Source organism: Rhinopithecus roxellana, chromosome 8, assembly GCF_007565055.1.
Source record: "Rhinopithecus roxellana isolate Shanxi Qingling chromosome 8, ASM756505v1, whole genome shotgun sequence".
NCBI lineage: Eukaryota > Metazoa > Chordata > Mammalia > Primates > Cercopithecidae > Rhinopithecus > Rhinopithecus roxellana.
The window spans coordinates 121925415-121941992 of NC_044556.1; the positions used below are offsets into that span (position 1 = coordinate 121925415).

The 16578-nt window shown below is 38.5% G+C and overlaps 1 protein-coding gene across 6 annotated transcripts in view; it reads left to right on the forward strand.

The window, feature by feature from the left end:
* DNM3 (dynamin 3) overlaps positions 1 to 16578 on the forward strand; it is a 572648-nt gene that overhangs the window by 116906 nt on the left and 439164 nt on the right. Inside the window, exon 1 of one of the 6 annotated variants that reach the window (XM_030935985.1) lies at positions 11945 to 12056. The exons of the other annotated variants lie outside the window; for them this stretch is intronic. The gene's annotated coding sequence lies outside the window, so the exon portion shown is untranslated. Of the gene's footprint in view, positions 1 to 11944; positions 12057 to 16578 lie in introns of those variants that run through there. 6 annotated transcript variants of the gene reach the window in all.

Genomic DNA, 16578 nt, shown 5'->3' on the forward strand with positions numbered 1-16578 from the left:
GGAGCTACAATGCAAGATGAGATTTGGGTGGGGACGCAGCGAAACCATATCACAGGTTATGATGTGTGTGTATGTGTTTGTACTTACATTTTTATGTGTATGTGTATGTATGTGGAGGCATCTGTGTGTTTGGGAGAACAAGGAAAAGGACTGTGATATTCCTGAAAGTGAGTTGGAACAAAAGCTTGGAAGTGAGAGACACTGTGAGATGGCTGGAGTATATAGATTGTCTGGGTGAGTTTAGGTTGGAGTGGGATACACAAGGAGCTTGTGGACAAAGGGAATCTATCAAAGGTGTTGGAGCAAGGGGATGGTATAGTCAGCTTTACATGCTGGGTGGATTGCTTTGATTACAATGGGCAGGATAGATGGAACATGGCAAGATTTGGGGTATGACTGTGCAGTAAGCTGTCCAGATGAGAGACGATTGAACCAACTTCACTTGGCCTTGGTGATAGTGATTTGGGGAGGGGGAGGTCAATAAATTTTTAGAAAGTAATGTCAGATAGATATACCTATCTTATATATCTTTTGTTAGATTTGTTTCTAGGTACCACATAGTTTCTGCTAATGTTGCAAGTCATATTTTTTTAAAAAATATGTTTTCTAATTAATTCTCATGGTAGAATATTATGTAGCAGTAAAACTAGTGAACTGCAGCCATGTGCATCAACAGTAATGAGTCTAAGGAGCACAATCTTGAGTGAATAAAGCAAGTCCCAAATGAATGACTGCATTTTTATAAAGCTTAAAAACAAATAAAACTGAAGAATGTGTTGGTTAGAGATGCACAGGTATGTAATAAACCAACATGGAAAAGGAAATAATAAAATAAAATTAAAGATTATGGTTAATTCTCATGGTGGGGAAGGTGAGGGAAAGAATACAGAAGGGGGAAGTATATGGGTGAATAGAATGGCATTGGACAGTTTTGATTCTTATATTAGTGGTGGGTTCATGGGTTCTGGTTTTATTATTATTCATTATATATATGTCAAATGTAGTATTTTGTATTATTTAATATATCAAAAAGATAATAAGGGAAAAACAGATACATAAGTGGAAATAAGGGCAAGATATCCCCAGGTTTCTAGCTTGGGTTATGGGATCTGTGATAGTATCAAATAAATAGAGACAATTAGAGGTTTGTTCAGGAACAATGATGAGCTAGGGTTCTTGAAGCACATCTAAACAGATGGATATGCAAGCCTGCAGCTTGGGGAGAAAAATCTAGGCTACATATGCATATTTGTAAGTCATAAATATACAGTCGTCTTTCAAACCAAAAAATGGATAAAATTACCCGGGAGGAATTAAAAACAACAGCAACAACAACAAAAGTGAAAAGAAAGTACTCCTGGGGAGCACCAGCATTGAAGTGTCAGGAGAAAGAGAAGTTCATACAGAGAAGGAATGGGTCAAAAGATAGGAGGAAAAGTGAGTGGCATCATGGAGAAAGCCAAGGGGGTAAAGTTTCGTGAAGGAGGGGTGATTATCAGTGTCAGATACACCAGACCATTTACTATGGGAGTTAGGAGGTTTGTGCTGACCTTAGCGAACTCTGTTTCAGAGCTGTGGGGACAGAAGCCAACTGAAGTGGGGAGAGGGGTCTGGGAAGCAGGACAGCAGGTACAGTGGAGGGGGTAGAGGAATGTTTGTAGAATATGAGTTTTCTGGGGTGAATAGTGCCCTCCCAAAATTCAAGTTCTCCTGGAACCTCAGTATAGCACTCTATTCAAAAATAGGATCTTTGCAAATATAATTGGGTTAAAATCAGGAATGAAGACTAGATTAGGGTGGTTTCAAATCCAATGACTGCTGAAGTTATAAAATGAGAAAAATTTGGACACAAACACACTGGGAGAACACCATGTGACAAGAGGCAGAGATTGGAGTAGTGCATCCATAAGTCAAGCCATTGCTGACAACCACGTGAGGCTAGAAGAATGACATGGAACAGATGCTTTCCTAGAGCATTTAGATGGCCCTGCCAACACTTCAACTTAGGCTTCTAGGCTACTGGACTGTGAAATAATAAAATTTATGTTGTTTAAGGTTACCCAATTTGGCATACTTTGTTATAGCAGCCCCAGGAAACAAATATAATGAATGATAACTGGTGTGTGATTACATAAAGAGAGGGCTCCACTTCTTATAGGATGAATGAGACAGTACATTTGCAGAACAAGAGAAAATGGCAGTATTGAAAGGTGGAGACTTGAAGAGGGGATTGGATCTTGAAGGCTCTGCCATCATGAATGGATTAATATCTTCATGGGTTAGTAGATTAATGGGTTAATTAGTCAGTTATTATGAGGGTGGAACTGATGATTTCATAAGAAGAGGAAGAGAAACCTGAGCAGATACATTAGGAGAGCAGGAAAGGATAAAGATAAGGGAGGCATAGGGAATGCTTGGTGGAGCACAATCCTGGAAGTCCCAAGAGCCATGAGCTCAGGGGTCCAGGCAGAGTTCATTGGTTTTAAAATGGAAACAGTGTACTCTGTGACTGGAAGAAAAAAAGCAGGATGGCATGAGGTGGTAATTAGATTGTAGGTAAGAGAGCAGGAAGTAAAGAAAGTGCATCCTTAATGACTTCTTTTTTTTTAAAGAGATTAGTTCTTCTGCTGAGGATGAGGGTAAAGGAGGCAGTTGAGTTGGAAGTAGTAGTGGAAGTTTGGAATAGTTGTTCAAGACCAGAAAGCTGACCAGAGATTACCTATAATTGACAGTAGGTGTCCAGGTCTCAGCTGAGTTTGGAAACCATTGATTTGTATTAAAGATGTACTACACTATTGTGAGATGTTTCCAGACAGTGCTCAGACTCCTGAGGGTTACAGCAGGAAAAGTGGCTCCTAGAGTTGGGATTTTATAAGATGGATGCAATGGAGGGATATTGGTACAAGGAAGAAGAGAAGAGGATGTTGGTGAGACAATGAGCTCATGACCAGCAGTGCACTCCAGCCTGGGTAGAAAGGAAGAGCTAGAGGGCAGAAGGGCATGAAAAACTTTATGGTGATAGTGACAAGAGCAGCCATGATGTCAGCTAGAAACACACTTTTGATCCATGTGTTCTTGACAAGGCATGGCCATTGTCATCTGTGAACATTTAATATCACTTATACTGTACTCAGAACTAAGGTACAATAGAAAATAATAAGTGCTGAAGAGGATGTGGAGAAATTGAAACTCTTCTGCGTTACTGGTAGGAATGGAAATTGGTACAGCCATTGCATGAAACAGTTTGGTGCTATCTCAAAAAGTTAAATATACAATTAACTACTATATAATACAGCAATTCTACTTCTGTGTATAAACTCAAAAGATTGGAAAGCAGGGGCTCAAACAGATATGTGCCCACCAATGTTCATACCAGCATTCTTTACAATAGCTAAACAATTGAAACAACCTGTGTCCATCCACAGGTGAATGGATAAACAAAGTATGATACATACATACAATGGAATATTACTCAGCCATAAAAAGGAATGGAATTCTGACATTTGCTGCAAAAGGATGAACTTGAAAACATTATGCTAAGTAAAATAAGCCAGCCACCAAAGGATGGTACCTTGGTTCATTATCTGTTGCCAATAATAGAATGGATATGCCAAATGGATAATAGAATGGATATGCCAAATGGATAATAGAATAGAATGCCAAAATGGGTAATTTATAAAGAAAAGGAATTTATTTTTCACAGTCATGGAGGCTGAGAAGTGTAAGATCAAGGGATTGCATCTGGTGAGGACCTTCTTACTGGTGGGGGTTCTCTGCAGAGTCCTGAGGTGACATAGGATATCACACTGTTAGGGGGCTGAGTGTGCTAATGTATTTGCTCAGGTTTCACTTTCTCTTCTTATGAAACCATTAGTTTCATCCTCATGATAACCCATTAATTAACCCATGAATCAATTAATCCATGAATGTAATAATCAATTTATGAAGGCAGAGTCTTCAAGATCCGATCACCTCTTAAAGTCTTCTTTCACTACTGCTGCAGTGGGGATTAAATGTCTAACGCATTCAGTTTATAGACACATTCAAACCATAGTAGACAGATTCTATATGATTCCACTTATATGAAATACTGAGAAAAGGCAAATTCTTAGAGACAGAAAATAGAGGATACCAGGGGTTGGAGGAAAGGCAGAAGAGAGAGTTATTGTTTAGTGAGAACAGAGTTTCTGGAAGTGGTGGTAATGGTCACTGTCTTAGTCAGTTTGGGCTGCTATAACAAAATATCACAGACTGGGTAGCTTAAACAACAGGCATTTATTTCTCATAGTTCTGGAGATTAATATGCTAGCTGATTCAGTTCCTGGTGAGGCCCCTCTTTCTGGCTTACAGATAGCCATCTTCATGCCATGACCTCATGTGGTAGAGAGAGAGAGTAAGCAAGAGCTGTAAGAAGAGAGCACTGATTTGAATACTCCCCTCTCCTGACTTCATCTAAACCTAATTACCTCCCAAAGTCCCCTCCTCCCTATATAATTACATTAAAGGTTAGGGCTTCAACACATGAATTTTGGGGAGACACAAACATTCAGTCTACAGCAGTTACATAAAACTGTGAATGTACTTAATGTCACTGATTGAACACTTAAAAATGATTAAAATCACACCCATCAGAATGGCAAAAACCTAAAAACTTAGCAGTACCAAATGCTTGCAAGGATGTGGAGCAACAGGAATTCTCATTTGTTGCTGATGGGAATGCAAAAACAGTATAGCCACTTTGGAAGACAGTTCAGTGGTTTCTTAGGAAACTAAACATATCCTTAACATACTATCCAGCATCCTTACTCCTTGCCATTTACTCAAGTGAGGTGAAAATTTGTGTCCCTGCAGAAACTGGCACATGAAGGTTTATCACAGCTTTATTCATAATTGCCCAAACTTGGAAGCAACCAAGATGTCCTTCAGTGTTTACTTTACAGTAAATAAACTATGGTATACCCGGACAATGGAATATTATTCAGTGCTAAAAAGAAATGAGCCTTGGAGAGACATGGAGAAAACTTAATGTATATTACTAAGTGAAAGAAATCAATCTGAAAAAGCTACATATTATATGACTCCAACTATGTGACGTTCCTGAAAAGACAAAACTGGATAAAGTAAAAAGATCAGTGGTTGCCTGGGGTTAGGGGAGAGGGAGAGATGAATGGGTGGGTCACGGAGGATTTTTAGGGCAAGAAAATACTCCATATGATACTATATGGTAGATACAACATTTGTCAAAACCCATAGAATATACAACACAAAGAGGGACCCCTAATGTAAACTATGGACTTTGGGTGATAATGATGTGTCAATATAAGTTCATCTGTTGTAACAAATGGCCCCTCTGGTGATACATGTTGATATTGGGGTAGTGCATACACAGCGGCAGGAGGTGGGGTATATAGGAACTCTGTACTTTCTGGTCAATTTCTCTGTGAACCTGAAGCTGCTCTAAAAATGGTCTATTTTTTTAAAAAGTGAAAATAATGAATTATATTATCTCTATACAGAGATATTATATTATCTCTATGTAGAGATATTATATTTTCTCTATATAGACAACATATATATATATTCACAGCAAAAAAAAAAAAAAAAAAAAAAATACTAAGAGATTGTTTTCAAACCTATTGACTGTGTAAACCAGAAATAAAGTTCCAAGCCACACAACCAACCGAATGGATGACTCTTGGTCAAGGGCATTCAAAAGTTAACCAGAAATACTAGTTCAGGCCATGATAGGAATGGGTGGTCCGATGTGTCTCATTGTATCTTCCTCCCGTTGGAACTCAGGCACAGCTGACCAGCATTAACATTAGAACAGAGCCCTTAGACTGACAAAACAGACCCTTTTTGCAATAAGATACCAACGTGACGGTTAGTAGACCCTAAAATAAATCAAAGTATTTTACCCTAAAATATATTTCTTTGACATATTTTGAAGTGGCCCTGCAAAACTGTCTCCTGTGGGGACAATCTACATTCTGTAGAGAATGCTCTTCCCTTTCCAGGTCTTTGTCCTGATCCAGGAGAGAATTAACAGTCTGGCACCTTTTTAAGTCTGATAAGAAACATTTACAGTCTATTCTGTCTGAAGCCTGCTACCGGGAGGCTTCACCTACATAATAAGAACCTCAGCCTCTACAACCTCTTATCTTAACCCAGAAACTCCCTTCTATTGATTCCAGGTGTTTGGATAAACTTTCAACCAATTGCCAGTCAGGAAATCTTTGAATCCACCCTATGACCTGGGAGCCACCCTCTCCACCCCTGCCTTTCCAGACCAAACCAATGTACATCTTACATATACTGATGGATGTCTCATGTCTCCCTAAAATGCATAAAACCAAGCTGTAGCCCAACCACCTTGGGTACATGTTGTCAGGATCTCCTGGGGCTGTGTCATGGGTCATGGTCACTCATATTTGGCTCAGAATAAATCTCTTCAAATATTTTACGGAGTTTGACTCTTTTCACTGGCAACTTTATTGAGAATACCTTGATTCATGGTATTTTACCAAATAATTAAAAACTATACTTTGTATTTTTGATGGTATTTTAGTTTAAATATAACCAGAAAGTTGAATAAACAGGATGCAAGAGGGGCAAAAAGACTTTGTCTAGCTTGGTCCCCTCAGTGATTTCTCTTCCCTGGAAACCTCCATTGTGGCACCTTTTTTTTTTTTTTTCCCAATTGATAGAAAACTGTTTCTCTGCTTATGACATTTCTGACACCAAATGTGTGGATTTTCTACACCAAGCAATTCTCTCCATTCTCTGTGGGCACCAACTGGGTGTCCTACAATTTAATTCAATTCTGACATTATTCAGTTAACACAGACTCCAAAAATTGATGTCTCATTCCCATAAGACTATCCCCAGTTCAAATGCCAATCTCAGGTAGTGAGTCCCTAGGTAATCCATACTTCTGTGCAATTTGACTAGGGGTTTACATGCAAATTAGGGGTTCACATGACCCCTTCCTCAGATTCAATCATTTGCTATAACAGCTCATCTATTTCAGGGAAACACTTTTGTTTACTTGTTTATTAAAAAGGATATGATAGGCTGGGCATGGTAGCTCATGTCTGTAATCCCAGCACTTTGGGAGGCTGAGGTGGGTGAATTGCTTGAGGCCAAGAGTTTGAGACCAGCCCAGGCAACATGGCAAGACCCTGTGTCTACAAAAAAAAAAAAAAAAAAACCACAAAAATTAGCTGGGCATGGTGGCATGTGTCTGTAGTCCCAGCCACTTGAAAGGCTGAGGTAGGAGGATTACCTGAGCCTGAAGAGGTTGAAGCTACAGTGAACCAAGATTATGCCCCTATAAAGCCTGGACAACAGAGCGAGACCCTGTCTCAAAAAAATAAAAGGTTGGGGAGTGGGGATGGATATTATAAAGGATACAGATCAACAGCCAGAAGAAGTACATAGGGCGAGGTCCAGAAGTGTCTGAAGCATGAGAGCTTCTGTCCCCGTGTAGTTGAGGCATGTCCCCCTCCCAGCACATGGCTGCATTTAACAACCTTGAAGCTCTCTGAACCCCTTCAGTGAGAGTTTTTATGGAAGTTCATTATGTAGGTGTGATTGATTAAATCATTGGCCATTGGTGATCTATATTTAGCTCCTCTCCCCTCCCTGGAGACTAGGGGGTAGGGCTGAGAATTCCAACTTTCTAGTCATGTAGTTGGGTTCTCAGGCAACCGGGGTCAATCAAGAATCCCCTCATTAGCGTAAACTCAGGTATGGTTGAAAGGGATCTGTTATGAATAACAAATGATACTTCTCTCATCCCCATGACTCAGCAAATTCCAAGTGCTTTAGAAGCTCTGTGTCAGGCACCATGGACAGATACCAAATATATATTTCTTACTATGTTGCATTCACCACTTGGTCCATAGAGATACTCCCTGTTGAAGTCCCCCTTGCCCTCCCAGGTGGCCCTCCTAAACAACACTTAAATGTCTTTTGGGAAGCTTCTTTTCCCACGTGGCCTACATCTGTTCTATGGAAAATATTCACGTATTCCATCCTTTGCCCTGATGGTGCCCAGTCTACTCCCATAGACTTGAGCTTTCTCTGGCCTAAGCCAGGCACAGAAGCCTTTGTGTCCCTCAGCTGCAGGATCTCAAGCTCTCTGAAAGGTCTCTCACTAAGCGTGAGGGCAGAAGAAGGCATTTCCCTCCCTTGCCCTTCATGGGCAGAGGGTGGGGTACACAGATCTTTACTTCTCCTGATCCTTTTATTATTATATTCTCAGAAGTGTTAAGGGGGCTTGTCATCCAAAAGACCACCAGGATGGCTAAATAGTAGAAAGAAGAGCTTTGTTAGCAATGTCAGTTTGCAAATCAGGAAGAGAGTCTCTGGCATCGACCCAGGGTACTCTCCCTTTGAAGTGGGAAGGGGCAGGTTGGGTTTTATGCTCCACAGAGTTGTATTACACAATACAGTCATACACATTCAGCAAGTTTGAGGGAAAAGCTACCCATATTTACAAGAGGAGTCAAGTGCATATGCAGTGAGTAAACATGTGTAACATACATACTATGTTCACTTTGGGGTGGGGTTTTAGCGTTAAAATGAGGTAGAATTTGGCTCTTTAAATCAAAAGGCAAACTATAGGATACAAAGACAGTTTGTGCGCAACCTCTGTAACCTGGCTGAAATTGGCTTAAGGTTTGTAGTTGCTTATCAGAAAAAAATGTTTATAAAGTCAGCCTTCTGTTCAGTCATTGAGTCGTAGTGGTCTGGGTTGTAAATCAGAGTTAAGAGTGGTGGAATAACTCCTATTGTTATGGAGTAGAGCAAGGGTGTGGTTTTTCTTGTAGCCTTAGGAATTTAGGAAGTTGTCATGCCAGCTGAGCCCTGAACCCTAGACCTGTAAGTAACTTTTGTTTCCTTAATCTTAGGGTTTGTCTTAGTTGACAAAAGGACATCTATTTTGGTCTCTCAGATCACAGGCCCAAGAGGTAAAAAATCAGTTCTGAGTCATTTTTTATGTCAATTCTACATACAGCGGCAGTCTCATACTTACAGATTCCCACTGTAACTAAAATACTGTTCATGATGTGTTTGGTATGGTGTTTGGCTTGGTACGGTGAAGTGAGCTCTGGACCAGTGGTGAAATGACCTGAGTTCTTGTATTTCTACCGTTTTTTAGTTTGTGACTTTATAAAGAAATTACTTTGTTGGGGTACAGAAAACAATTCCCCAAAATCTAGCTTTTTGACATGCTGAGTGCTTTGAAAATGGAAAGGCCTTAGAAATAGGCCTCAGAACCAAGGTCTCTCTCTGACTTTCCTCTGCCTTTCATCCTCCTTATTTTCCCAGGAAGAAGAGGGGGAGAGACTCTCTCTGGAATTTCCTTATCTAAGAAAGTGTATTTCACAAAGAAGTGCAATTGTTTTAAAAGCACCCTCCCTAGAAATCTCATCAAATAGCTAGGAAAAATCAACCTTCAGAGAAACAGAAGGGACTGGGAATCGTCACCAAGTCAACATGCCCAGACAGACTTTTCATCTGTTCTTCTGAGTGCAGCGCCAAGAAATTAACTGGGGAAATTTATTTGCATAATAAGACAACCTTTGTTGCTGTGCAGTTCTGCCCACCCCTTACCTTCCCATAACTTGTTCATCCAGCTTTCAAAGAGAATCATTTACAAAATAATATATACCTCACAGGTCCATATGTCTCTCCCCTATGAAGAGAGATTTGAAGCCTCAATCATCTGGACCCTCTTTGAGTCTCATACTTTGTATATTGCTTCTGTGTTTATGCAAATTAAATTTTGTGTGCCTTTTTCTCCTACTAAACTGCCTTTTGTCAGCTTATTTTTAGCAAACCTTCAGTGGGCACAGAGGACGTCTTCCCTCCGCCCCTACAACTTAATCTCTTTGATGATCACTTTCCATAAAATGGTTTTGAAGATTGAATGAGATAGAGCAAATGAAGATGCTTTGAATGTATACATGTGCTAAACACATGAAAAATGCTCTGTTGTTAGTTCAAAGTACTTTCTCTGCTATTGAGGCTTCTAATCAGTATGATTCTGTGATGACAGAAACTCAAAAGCTTACCTTTTTTTTTTCTTCTGGTACTGAAAACTTCCATCTTGTCAAAAGACAAAATTACAACAAATTTAGTTTAAAGATCTTAACTGGCTTTTATCTGTGATTCTAGAATCAGACAACACTTCATTTTACAGAATAAAATGAGTATTCCAATGAATTGAGCAGAGGTTGGTTTTATAGACAGAAATGGACTAAGAAGGCAGAAACAGAAAACCAAAAAAGTCTGGGTTGTTTCAAGGTTTCTTTTCTTGCAAAGGTTAAAGCAGAGGGGACTTCATTATCATGCCAGCTAGCACTGGCTTGTTTGGAAATTTGGCTATTATCTCTCTCTCCTGATTTCTTGCAAGGTCGGATAAATAACTTAGTTTTGGCTTGATGGAGTTACCCCATTTTGTTTTGGTATGTGTTGGGCTTAGTGCAGGAGCTCAGTCCAAACCAATGGCCTCCTATAACAGTCTTAAGGAATTATTATAGTTGGAGTGGAAGTCTATTCTTCTGTCCCATTTGCTTACTAACCTACAGTAAGGAAAAAAAAAATGGGACTAAATTTAAATATTGTTTTTAATTTTCTGTTGGAACAAATGAGTGATTGCTATATAAAGGTGCATTTCAAGTAACAAATGCAAAATTATGCTATTGTTGTGTTGTTCAAATGTGAACTTTAGTGGTTACAGCTGAAACTTGTAGAGATGTCTCAGATTCTGCCTTCAATGGGCTCATTCAGCTGTGATGGAAAAACACTTTATTTCTTAGAAAAGCTAGAATAACTGTTATCATTATTTTAATAATGACATTTACACAGGCTTTAGCATGTACATGCTTACTGGGCACTTGTCTAAGTGCTTTCCAAATGTGGGGACAGAAAGGGGGTGATCCCTTTGCTCCCCATCATGGCTGACAGTCCTATAACAAATGACAGGTTAACAAGAGAAAAGCATAATGATTTATTAATATGTATAAGCATGGGAACCAACAAAAAATAGGAAAGCTCAAAGAAGGGCCACATGGTTGATGCTAAAATACCCTCCCTACTGGATTAAGGGAAGTGGAGGTGTAGGAGTAATTGATTTTTAGGGGGAATGAATGAGCACAAAGAACAGTGATAAATTATAGTCAGGACGAAGTTCCAATGAGCTCCGAGGGAGGCAGTGGGAACGTGAGGGGCTGAACCTCACTGTGAACAAAAGTTGTCTTATTATGCAGGTGGTGTCTCCTAGGTAATCTCTGGAGTTGCCCTTTGAAGAACAGATGAGAAGTCCCTTTGGACATGGTGATGACTCCTAGTCTCTTCATTGGGATTCCTAGAAATGGGGGATCTTAAGAAAATTGCATTTCTTTGGTAAAGAAGCTTTCTTAGTCATATAAAGGAAATTCTAGAAAGAGTCTCTCCCAGTGTGCTTCAGCAAAAAAAGAGATTAAACAGATAGGCAGGTGAAGGCCAGAGAGAGACCTTGGGGCTGCTTCTTTAGTTCAGCATGTCAAAACGCCATATTTTGAGGTATTGTTCTCTAGGCCTTAATAAATATATCGTCTTATCTAATCCTCACAACAATCCTAGGAGGTAGGTGACATTGTTCCCATTTTACGTAGAGGAAACTGAGGCACAGAGAAGTTACAGTTTACCCAGCACAATCAGGGTTGTTTGGAGTATTAACATGAAATAATGTGTGTGAATAAAAGCTTGGTGTATAGTACAGCAGATTCTCAGTCATTTTTAATTTACTCTAAGGGTCAAGAGTTAGTAATTATAGAAGTCCATGTGACTTTGGGGCTTTCATTGGGCAAAACCACAAGTTTTGGCGGAAACAGATAAACATAAGCACTTATTCTTATTTGGCATAGATAGTTCCTTTCTTCTGCATCCTACTGCTATTTTCACTTTATAGATGGAATACTTTGAAGCAGGAAAAATCATTATATCTTGAAATAATTTTTAAAACAATCCAATAACAAACTCAGAACGACTGAAGAATAATAAAGGTAAGACAATATATATTAAAAATTGTAAGGGTAACATTTTTGGGAAATTGACTTTTTTTTAGCTATGTAGGATATTATTATCATTATTATTATCATGATCATTATTAGTTCCATTTTACATAGGAAGAAATTGAAGCACAGAGAAGTTACAGGTTAGCCAGGATAATACCTATTTTCCAGAACTTTTGTGGGGTATTAACAGTACTTAATGTGTGTTAATTTACATACTAACTTAGGTAACAGATGTATCTTAAGAATATGTATATAAAATATGCTTTTGGATTCAAATTTGATTTTAAATATGATAAATAAAAATATTTTTGCTAAGATATATAATTATCCTCCAAATTATTTTTAGGATAAGTATGAACTTTTATATGCAATGCAGTTCCATCTTATGTAAGCACTGTATTCTAAAATTAGTTTTTAAATCAAATATAGGGTATAGTAAGAATCACCATTAGGACCACTGAGCTCAATATTGTATATGTGATGTGTATACAACCAACATTCCTTCTAACTTTTTACTGGTCACTGTTTTTCAATGGGTCTCAGTTGGTTTTTTTAAAGTTTCTTCTTTCAGGATGTTAAAAAGAAGTATCAAGTAGCTATTATCAGAATTCAGTTTTGTTTTTTGTGGAAATCTCTTTCCCTAACAGGTTATAACAGTCCAATGATGTGCTTGTCAAATTTCAGCATTACCTTTATGGTGAACATTTTAAAAAAACTATAACAGTAGCCAACATTTTAAATATACTTAGTATGCAATGGGCATTGTACTAAATTCTTTCTGTGCATTATCTTATTTAACATTTAACCACAAAGAGGAATGCATTCTATCTCTTACACTTCTTAGTAAATGCTTTATGCTTTCACTCATTAATTTCACACATTTTTATTTTTAAAAATGTGGTATGTGTTGTTATTTGCCCAGCCGTATATATCCTATTTCCTTTTGTTTTTTCTCTTTGGTGCTTTTGTTAATCACTTGTTTATAGTTTTAAATGTTCTCTTTTCTGCTCTTGTTTTTTTCCCAATTATATGAAATCTCCTAAGTCTAATTCAGATCCTACCCTTTCTATAAATCCTTTACAGACCACTCTACCCTAAAAAGACCCTTCCCTTTGTGAAATCTACGTAACATTCATTTGACAATTATTCATTAAGCTGTTTATCTTGAAATTTTATTTAAATCTTTTGCTTAATTTTCACAAGTTTGTCTTCTTTTCCAACTTTGGTAAGTCCTTCAATTATGAAATATAGCTTAACACTTTGTTTCCCTATACTAGTGGTTGTTTAATGAGTAGCAGATTTTCATAGGGCCTGAAAACTCCACTCCCAATCGAAAGGATATATTACAGAATGGAAAATAATCTGAATTCTGTAACCTAAGAAGCAAAATAGTCTGAATTCTGTAACCTAAGAAGCACAGTGTGTAATTGAAGGCTTGCTCAAAAAAAAAAGAACAACAAAAAAACCAAAAACAGCAACAACAACAAAAAAACCCCAAACCCCCAAGAAGACCTTATCACAAAAGCCAAAACAGGTTTTGGGAAATTGAAAATACAGTATTTTCATGGTATTAAGCTTCATATGAAAATGAAGTCCAGACAGCAACAACATACTCTTAAGAGTCTTATCCTGAGCTAGTCTCTATACATGATTAGACCAGAAGGGGAGGAGATGGCTCATAAAAAGATCTGCTCCTAAAAAGAAAGTCTCAGAGATTTTGCTCCAGAGTATTGGTTCATACTGAAAGAGGAAAAGAACATTAGACATTCTAAAATGCTGAAAGAGGCATTCAAGACCTCATAGTCTTTGAAAAACAGCACAGAGTTCAGTTTTGACTTGGAATCATTCATTCATTTATTCATTTTTTCTTGTAATCGTTCCTGTATCGTTAAGGAATGTTAAATCAAAGTTGTAGAAGACATAGTCCCTACTCTCTAAGCACTTTCATTGTAGCATTGGAGATAAAACACAAACAAGTAGTTACTATGCTGTGGAAGGCATAATACATGTTACATGAATAGCCTTGAACATGTTACTTAGCCTCCTGGGATTTAGTTTCTTTATTTGTAAGGAGCAAGCACTGGCTTTGGTAGAAAATCTTTAAGGCTGTTTCTACATGCAAAATCACATAAGTAGTACATTCACAAGATCTTGAAAAACTTTAGAGGAAAAACACATTCCTTGCAGTGGAGAGATCAAGGGAAGTTTCTTAGTGGAAATGATATTCGAAGAGGGCCTTGTTAGGTTGTTTTGAAAGGCATAGACGATGATAGTGATAAAACCAGTTATTGAGTGTTTGCTGTGCAGAAGGCAGTATGTGAGGCACTTTAAATACAGATTCCTAGGCCGGGCGCAGTGGCTCACACTTGTAATCCCAGCACTTTGGGAGGCCGAGGCGGGCGGATCACCTGGGGTCGGGAGGTCGAGACCAGCCTGACCAACATGGAGAAACCCTGTCTCTACTAAAAATACAAAATTAGCTGGGCGTGCCTTTAATTCCAGCTACTTGGGAGACTGAGGCAGGAGAATCGCTTGAACCCGGGAGGCAGAGGTTGCGGCGGGCCGAGATTGCGCCATTGCACGCCAGCCTGGACAACAACAGCGAAACTCCATCTCAAATACAAACGAACAAACAAAAAACAAAGAAACAAACAAAAAACCCCATATTCCTGTGGGGAAGAGGGTGGAGCAGAGTTATCTCTCAATACCCTGAAGTTATTTGTACAATTTTGTGTACATGTAAGTTTGTACATTTTTATGGGGAAAGTTTCCATGACTTTTCTCAAATGCTTAAAGTAGTCCATAACCCCAGAAACAAGAACCGCGGTATAAAGAGTAGGAGATATGATTCCTGTATTTTCGGAAATGCCCATATGTAGGGGGCAGGGGAGGGCGGATAGTGGTGCTGGTGGAAAGAAGGAACAGTTGATAACAAAGAAGATGTTAAAAGCTAAGAATTGGAATCAAAGCCCCTGGGAGGGGAGAGCTTGAAGTAGTGAGACACACTTAATGTGGGGTGGCTAACAGATTGTAACCGGCAGTCAGAATGTCTGGATTTAAATCTTGGACTGACATCTCCTACCTGTGTAACCTCAGGCAATTCGTTTAACCTCTTTGAGACTAAGGCTTTTGCTATTTAGATTAATTGTTACAGATATACTCTCTCTCTCTCTCTTTTTTTTTTAAATTAAGAGTTTACTGTGTGTTAAATGCCTTCATTCATATACTTTTTGATACGGTATGAATTTGTTGAGATCCTATACCTAGTTACTGGGAGAATTTTGGTGAATGAAGCAGAAGTATTTATTCTCTTGCCCTCACTGAAACCTATGAAAGAGGCACTATTTTGCAGTGGAGGGAATTGAGGCTTGGGGAAGTTAAGTGATTTCTCAGTCTTGTGATAAGGAAATTGCAGAACCTTCAAACATGGGTCTGACTCCAATTTTTTTTTTTTGAGACAAGATCTTCCTCAGTCACCCAGGCTGTGGCATAATCTTGGTTCACTGCAGCCCCCACCTCCAGGGCTCAAGTGATCCTCCCACCTCAGCCTTCCAAGTAGTTGGATCTACAGGCATATGCCACTATGTCTGGCTAATTTTTTGTATTTTTGGTAGAGACGGGATTTCACCATGTTGCCCAGGCTAGTCTTGAACTCCTGAGCTCAGGCAATCAACCCGCCTCGGCCTCCCAACACGCTAAGATTATAGGCATGAGCCCCGACTCCTGGCCCAAAGTCTTAATCACTAGTGTTTTTTACTTCAGAATACTGTAGGCATGGCTGACTCTTGTGAGAATGTTAACAAGGGGAAACTTACTTTATTTCAGGAATAATTTGCATATAAACTCAAAGGTTGAGAGAGGGATGCTGCAGATATTTTGGATAGACTTTTCTAACTTTATGAAACTACTAAGAATTGTTATTAAATAATGGAGTATTTCAAATCAGTTATTCATATGATGACACAATCAGATCACTGAGTAGTCACTATACTGTTATGGAAATTGCCTTTTTCATTGTGATCTATGTTATTCATATTAAGGACCCTCTAAAATGAGTGCGTTTGCTTTTCAAGTAAGATAGAGTTTTTTCTCATATATTTTTCACCGATTGTCCATTTTTCTACTCCCATAATTTTATCTATTTTGCAAAAGAAATGAATTACTTTTCATATTTAAGCCCCTTTTAAGGGAGGTGGGTGTCCTTGTGAGTTTTCCATTAAGTTCCCATTGAGAAAATTAGTGACTATCATAGCTAAGTATTAATTTACATACAAATTGAGTTGAAGAAAACCATAGAGTTTTGGATCCGAACTTTAATTTGTTTTCTTTATAGGTGCATTTCTGTTAGCATCCTTTAAACTGACTGCATAATGCATTAGGTTTTACTGAGTGCTGGCTATTCTTGCAAGAATGCCCTGGGATTAAAAACAAAAATTATCTAAGGGAAACTTCTAAATATTTTAAGTTTATTTATCCCAATTTAGATAATTTATACACTAATTGACCTGTT